General features: G+C 35.7%; 1 pseudogene; it reads right to left on the bottom strand.

Annotated features, from left to right (window-relative positions):
- Positions 1–5,616: 5,616 nt before the first annotated feature.
- LOC116105535 lies at positions 5,617–7,896 on the bottom strand (annotated as a pseudogene).
- Between the last annotated feature and the right edge of the window lie 550 nt (positions 7,897–8,446).

The raw sequence follows: 8,446 nt of genomic DNA, 5'->3' as shown, positions 1-8,446 counted from the left end.
TCGTGCTTGCGCCATGGAAGCAATTATTACTCATCGCTGCACTCCCAGTGCAGTAGCTTGCGGTAGCTATGTAAGCAACGCAATTGCACTAGCGAGAGTAGCTCTCTCGGCCTAAGCGACCTCCTTGCGCGGCGCCACAATCGGCTTAGTTTTCCCGTCATAGATCACCAGGAGTCTTCAATTTTGTGTACTGATAATGGAATGATGCTATTGTTGTTTGTAGTTCGTCGGAGGGTTCGAGTTGCCTAATAGTGTTCGTGATGCAGAGGACATGGTGGCAAATGTTGATTATGTTGAATTACAGTCTGAGGTATCAAATTTACTTTGAATTTCATGTAGACATCATTGTTAACTATTTATTAGATGTCTCAAAGCATTGAATCTTTACTTTATATGAGGTTTGTTATTGATAATTGTCTTTTAACAGTTTGTATGTGTTCTGGTTGATCGAGTAGTTTGTTTTGGTAATTCTTGTGAAGGCCAATTTGTGTTGTTCTCACATTTTGTCTTCAATGGTTATTCTTCCGTAATTCTATTTCAGGATTGTCAATTAATGAAATGACTAATTTCATGATTAATTTTGTAATTAATAGCGTGAGTGGATATTACTGTATTTAATTTGTTGTTTCATTCTACTTCAAGATTGTCAACTGCTTTGTCATTCTGATGGACTAGATAAACTTCATTGTACCGACATTGCTGCCTCACCAATCGCTTTTCGACAACCTGTTATTATGAATGATTCACAGAGGTTTGTATGTCATCTCTGAAATTGCATTGATGTTAAGCTCTATTTTTATTTTTTTTGTTCATTGGATTTCATTTTTTACTATTGAGATTTAATAGACATTTTTCTTGACTGAATGCTCTTACCACAACATCTCCATTTGTTTCATTCAAAGGCATTTTGTGAAGTTCAGGATATGATCAGTTCCTATCACAGATGCATTATACATGCATTCCTATCACAAGGTTTTCTTTCTTGTTCTTAAAAATTTTGATTCGTTGTAATGTTTTTGTCTATGTTAGTATACATTTTTGTTCATAAAAATATCAAGTATAGATGAAATACTAAGCAGTTATGTCTCCAAACTCTTTAAACATTTCATTAAATTTTACGATAAGTTCCACGTTTCAATTTGGTTTGCTGCTGATCTAAATTTATATTTCAGGTATATATATAGATCTTGAATAAAATACACCATGTGATTAGTGAGTTTTGGTGACTGTTTATTTAAAATCCTGGTTAATTTCTCTAAATCTACATGCTTTTACATACCTGTCTAAATCAGATTGATAATTATTTATGCTTAAGGAGTATATGTTTTGGATGGCCTCATTATGGTTTCAGATTTCTTCAACTGGAACTGGGTTAAGTTACGTTACTGTGATGGAGCATCTTTCAGTGGGGATAGTTGAAATGATGCTGCCCAACTTAATTTTCGAGGACAGTTTGCTGCTATAGAACATTTCATGGCCAAGGGAATGAAAAATGCTACACAGGTTTAATTTGCATTTAAAATTCATTTTTCTTTCTTATTTTCTATTTTCTATTTTATTTTTTTGCTTTGCCTTGAATTTATGATAGTTTTATGCATACATCTACTAAGGATCTTCTTGCTGGATGCTTTGCTGGGGACTTAGCATTCATGTTTCATTGTGATGAGTTTCGGGACTTATTTCCAAACACAACTAAAGTCAAATGCCTAAGTGATGGTGGAATGTTCCTTGACGCGTAATTCTCTTAAATTATGATATCCATTGGGATTCAATTCTTTATCTGTAAGCACATTCCAAACTAATGATCTTCATTTATTCTATTGAGTTGATGTCTCTGGTGGGCACAGCCTAAGGAATATGTGTGCCGGCATTGTTAGCTTACAGGTACCATAGAAATTTTTTTTACTTTCCATGATGGAAAATTCAATTTCACTATGACTTGAAGTTCTTTATTGACCTTTTGTCTGGAATATTAAGAAGTGCAAAAGAATCTGCCAAGAACTTGTACCAGAAAGCTAGATCAAACTTTGGTAAACATCGCTCTTTTTTTTATTATTAACTTCATTTCTCACTCTGTTTTAGATCTTTCTAATTCATAGCCTTACTTGCTTACAAACAATGTTCTAAGTTTTGTGCCACTTTGTACACTTCATATGATGTACTTTGATCATTGATTCTTGCCTTTTTGTAGGATTGGGTAAGATAATTTCATTTTGATCATTTTTCAGAAATTTTACCTTTCAAATTTATTGAGCACTATGACATCGTGTCCATTTATGTTTTATCATTTTTTCTGGTATAATGATGAAATATATTGAAATTACCAACACATACAGATGAAACATGGTAAGGATGATTCCATTTTGATTTCTTCGGTACAGATGTGGAAGGCGATCAAGAGCCATTGAATTGGCTGCCCGTGGCCTTGAGTTGCATTTTCTAACAATAACTGAGATTTTAATGAATGGGAATTCTCAAAAGTTAATTATGGTGTTAACATGCATGCAAGCCTCAAAAGGCTCAAGTAAGAAACGATATTCTTTTGTGTCGTTTTTACTTATTTTTATCTTAGCAAACATGTTTCACATGAGCTTCTTCTTTGTCAAGTCAGGAAGTGTGAGCTGTAACCGAAAAAGATTCCTGCTGAATCGAAGGGTTCAAATAGAAAGTTTTGTGTGTGTTTGTTATTCTAATGAACGGTTGAGATTTAAAGTTGACAAGGATTGTAACAAACTTTCCTATAAATTGTAAAGAGTTGTATCTTTTGTGTATGAAAAACAGTTTCTCATTTTTCCAGAAAAGTTTCAGCTTACTCCGTTTTTGTTTTGATCTTTTCTTTCTTACTCTGTTCTTGAGTTGTTCATATGGTATCAGAGCACCATTGCTAGGATATACAGTAGGTTGATGTGAATAACGCGTTTTTAAATGGTGAGCTCTTTGAGTCTGTCTTCATGCCTCAATCGGATTGTTTTCTTGACTCATCCACACCTCATCATGTCTGCAAACTTCACAAGGTCCTCTACAGTTTAAAGAAGGCACCACAGGCTTGGTTTGACAGACTCAAATCTGCTATGTTACAAAAACATTTCAAGAACTCCTCCTCTGACTCCAGCCTCTTCTACTACTCTCAAGGCTCACTTGGTGTATACATTTTAATGTATGTTGATGATATATTACTCACCGGAAATGACAAATCTTTCATTCAACAAGTTGTTGTTGACCTAGACGCCACGTTTGGTCTTAAAATTCTAGGGTCTGTTCATTACTCCTTAGGAATTTTAGTGAATCACATTGCTCATGGATTACAACTAAACCAAAGCAAGCTCAGGAGATTCTTCTCAAGTTTGGTATGCAACATTGTAATCCTTGTGCAACGCCCATGGTTCTTGGATCCAAATTACGGTTTGATGATAGTCCACCTTTTGAACAACCCACCACCTATCGCAGCCTTATCAGTGCACTATAATATCTCACTATGACTCATCCTGATCTCTCTTTTGTTGTAAATAAACTAAGTCAGTTTCTTAAGGCTCCCACCATCAACCATTGGCAAGCATGCAAGCATTTATTACGTTATATACAAGGCACTCTACATCATGGCCTCACTCTTCGCCAAGGTTCTACTCTGCAGCTTGAAGGTTATGCAGATTCTGACTGGGCCAGTAGCCTCTCTGAACGCAAGTCCACAAGTGGCTATTGCAGTTTTCTTGGCTCTAATCTAGTTCAATGGAGCTCCAAAAAACAACAGGTTGTCGCCTTATCATCTACCGAACCTGGCTATTGCATTTTTCTTAGCTCTAATCTAGTTCAATGGAGCTCCAAAAAACAACAGGTTGTCGCCTTATCATCTACCGAAGCTGAATACCGCACCTTGGCTCAAGCCTTCATCGAGATCGCCTAGCTCCAGAACTTATTTCAGGAGCTTCACATACCTATCCCAGGTATTCCGGTTCTCTAGTGCGATAATACCAATGTCGGCGCTCTTGCTTCCAACCTTGTTTTCCATGCCCGCACAAAACACAACGAAATTGATGTGCATTTTGTTCGGGAGATGGTTTAGTCCAAGCGCTTGCTTGTCCAACATGTGGCCTCTTCCTTTCAAGTTGCTGATATCCTAACCAAACCGTTGTCCAGCTCTCGTTTTCAGCTTCTGCGTGATCAACTCTGTATTTTTGCTTCTCCCTCTAAATTTCTGCTTGAGGGAGTCTCAAGAACAAGCATAAAATCCTAGGTTCGAATAAAAAATTATAGGAAGCACTGAAGATGAAATGAATAGTGAAAGAAATGAAACTGAAACTACTGATTGAAAATTTTAACCTTGAGATTCAAACAATGGTTTTTTATTTGAGAGACGAAATCTTGCTGATGAGGCTGAGCTGACACAAACAATGGTTTTTTGATCTGAGGGACAAAATCTTACTGATGAGGTTGAGCTAACTTGGAGTCACCAATCTTGAGGTTTGTAATATCGTCGAATTTTTTTTTTTTTTTTTTTTTAACTGGAAAAGTTTTTCTTGAGTTCTTTCTTTGGCTTGAGGGATGATGTTAACATGCATGCAAGCCTCAAAAGACTCAAGCGAGAAACGACATTCTTCTGTGTCGTTTTTACTTAATTTTCATCTCAACAAACATGTTTCACGTGAGCTTCTTCTTTGTCAACTCAGGAAGTGTGAGCTGTAACAGAAAAAGATTCCTGCTGAATCAAAGGGTTCAAATAGAAAGTTTTGTGTTTGTTTGTTATTCTAATGAATGGTTAAGATTTAAAGTTGATAAGGATTCTAACAAACTTTCCTATAAAGTGTATAGAGTTGTATCTTTTGTGTATGAAAAGTTTCTCATTTCCTACTAGATGTGCATAAATAAATAATACTACACATATAACATTTTGTAATAAAAGATGGTTGTGTGAAAATATAAATTTAATTTAAAACAGTCAATCATATTTTGTCACATAATATTGTACGAGAAATATTGTATAAAGATGTCGTTTGTGTAATATTATTCTGGATAAATTATTTATTCCGTATTTTGGTCTTCCATAAGTCTGTCCCTATCAAAGAAACATCATTTGGCAATAAAATTAGATAATCGCTCATCACTCTATGATAAGTGACACTTATCGCTGGACATTACCTTTTGATTTGAGCTCTCTTAGCCAGAAATAATATATCAAAAAGCAGCCTAGAAGCAGAATGGCAGTTGCGGTTGTAGACAAAACAATTGCTAATAACTACCGCTTATTTCTTCCATTCTTATTTTCCTCGAGTTGAAAAAATATTTCCCTATGTTAACTCTGTTATAGTCACACAGTCATACCTGTCAAGCATTTATTGGAGTCCCCCGGCCTGTGAACTTTGTATCATTAACCAAATTAATTGTTTAACACCATCCCGTTCTCTTTGATAAATGATAATTAATTCACATCATAGTATACTCATATCTTCATTTGACAAGAAAATCCAGTCATAATAGATAAGTCATAGTTTTCCCTTATGTGCCAGCTAAGAAAGTACTGATAATATAAACAAAAATGGAGGCTAAGAAACTTGTGACAATATAAATCCAATGTGTTCTTTATGAGGATATAACACACATTGGTCATCATATTTGCTGCAATCATCTACCCACAACTCCTGAAATGGTTTTATCATTGAATGTGAATATAGTTTCTTTATCTTCATCAGCTTGTATTGAGAAAGCCGGCTTCTTCGGGCTCATTATCTCGAAGGTTTCATTTTTAAGCATAGAAGAAACTTCAAACATGGATGGTCTATCATTTGGGTTTTCTTGGACACATAGCAAAGCTATTTGCAGGCACTTTATTAATTTACAAGAGGAATTCATATCATCTAGTGATGGATCCATAAAGTTTGTGCCTTTGCCATCTTTCCAGAGCTCATATACCTGACATGTTCAAATACCAATTATCATTCAATTCAAATTCCAAAATTTGAACAAACTACCGTCCTTGGTAAATAATAATGGTTATGAAGAAACTTACATAATCTAGTAGGCTTAAGTTTTCTTCGAGGCTATAGAATAAGGAAACCCTGTTTCCACTTATAATTCGTAGAAGTAGAACCCCGAAACTATACACATCGGATTTTATAGAGTATATGTCTCTTTTAACATATTCAGGAGGAATGTACCCACTACAATGGACAATCAAGGTTGAGTATATGAGATACTATATATATACCATTAGAAGGAAATATATGCATTTACTAGGTTCCAACAACTCGTTTAGTGTTTACTTCAAGTTCATCTTTTGCAAATATTCTAGTCATACCAAAATCTGATATTTTAGGCTTCATATCTTCATCTAATAAAATATTACTAGCTTTCAAGTCCTCATGAATGATAGCTAATCATGAGTATTCTTGAAGATATAGAAGCCCTTGAGTAACCCCTTCAATGATATGTACACGTTTTCTCCAATCCAAAATATATTGTCTAATAGGATGTACGTCAAATAAATTTGTCAACAACCAAGGCAAAAAATGCAAATGAATGCAAAAAATTACACCAAAGAATTCACAATACCAAAGAGGTAGCAGTCCAAGCTTTGTTTGGCATGTACTCGTAGATCAACATCTGTTCTTCTCTATCAATACAAAATCCCAAAAGTCAAACAAGATTTACATGTTGGAGCTTTGCCGTAAGCATAACCTCATTCCTGAATTCCTCATATCCTTGTGTGGATGTTTTTGAAAGTTTCTTCACTGCTGCTTCCTGTCCATCGGGTAGCAAAGCCTGGCAAACAAAAGAAATTTATGTTGCACAATCGGCTAGGAAGACCAAATTGCAATTGAATAAATGGCCTAATAAAATATACCTTGTAAACAGGACCATATCCTCCTTCCCCAAGCTTATTTTCAAAAGAAAATCTGTCCGTAGCGGCTTCAATGTCATGAAAATTATAAGTCATCAGATTAGGAGCATTGCTGTTAAAATCAGCTGCAGATGGGTCATTTATTCTCTTCTTTGATCCTTCATTAGCTGACCCAAATAAACATGGCAGTAAAAATCAGATGATCATTCATCACTTTTATCATAAGGGGCATCATAACTGGACAAGTCACCTTTTGATTTGAGCTTCCTTATCCAGAAGTAATATATCAGAAAGCAGCCCAAAAGCAGAATAGCAGCCGCGCCTGTAGACAACACAATTGCCAATAACCGCCGCTTATTTATTCCATCGTTATTACCCTCTAGAGCTGAAAAAAATATTTTACTTATGTTACCTAGAGTTTCCATAAAAATCTTCATTCAACTCATTGTCAATCAATTTTTCAATGTGCAAAACTTAGTGTTCTGTTTTTTTAATAAATGGTCATATGTCAATACAACTGGTCTAACTACTATGCCATTGTCATACCTATACTTATATCTTCGCTTGATCAAAAAATCTAGTCATCTGATGAATAAAGAATGTCATAGTTTTGCTTTATGTGCTGGCTATGGAACTAGTGAAAACATAAAAAAATTGGGGAAGCCACTTAATTACTATATGTAGAAATAATGAAACAGATTTCTTGGTGAATTTAGTTCTGATCACTTACCTGCAGCTTGAGAAAGCATCCAGTTATCATCGTAGGGGATCTCCCACGCAATGTAATCAAGTAGCTCCTTCTCCTTGGCAAAAGCAACCTTATTTCTGACACCCTCAACGTCATCAAAACAAATCCAAGTTGACCCGACGGTGCAGTAGTTCACCACATAAGTTGCGTTGTACTTAACATCAGCCCCATATTCCAGAACATAATCCCTGATGTCCTTATAGCTTATGGCTCCACCAGTTCTAAGGGCTGGTCCAGTTGCTGGGGCACCAATACCATTTTCCGCGGGGTTTGCAAGCGTCCACGTGTAACCATAGAAAGGCAAACCCAAAACCATCTTATTAGCAGAAAGTCCTCTGCTAATCCAAGAGCTTATACCATAATCAGTACTGTTGATGCTCGTTTTTGGCACCAACCAATTGTCACGTGGGTATTGCTATTTGACGAATTAACACACGTGATAATGGATATATGTGTTGACCAAGTGACTTTTCAATATAGTTGACTTTGCCACATAAGAATCAAAACTACACCGTTTTTGATTCTGTTCCTAAAGTCCTCTTCTTCACCCGATTAACTTTACTCTTTTACTCATTACTCTGTAAACTCTTTTCTCATTACCACTCTCTTTTCTCATTACTCTGTATATAAATGAGTTAAGCCTTCTTTGTAATCAATTAATCAAATACTCAATAAAGATTACTCTTCAATTTTTCTCTCAAAATTAGATTCTCTTTGTTAGTTTCACTTNCTTGCTCATAAGAGAGACAATCTGAGAGTGATAGTCATGCGCCTGATTGACGGCCTCTACTTCAAGTTCACCTAGCTATGAACATAGCATTTCTTCAGCTTCCTCTGCCAAACGCAGCCGTTCCAGAACTTTCTGA

This window comes from Pistacia vera, unplaced genomic scaffold (assembly GCF_008641045.1).
Source record: "Pistacia vera cultivar Batoury unplaced genomic scaffold, PisVer_v2 Contig50, whole genome shotgun sequence".
Taxonomy (NCBI): Eukaryota; Viridiplantae; Streptophyta; class Magnoliopsida; order Sapindales; family Anacardiaceae; genus Pistacia; species Pistacia vera.
Note: the sequence above shows the minus strand (reverse complement) of the source record. Positions and strands in the feature narration are given on the sequence as shown.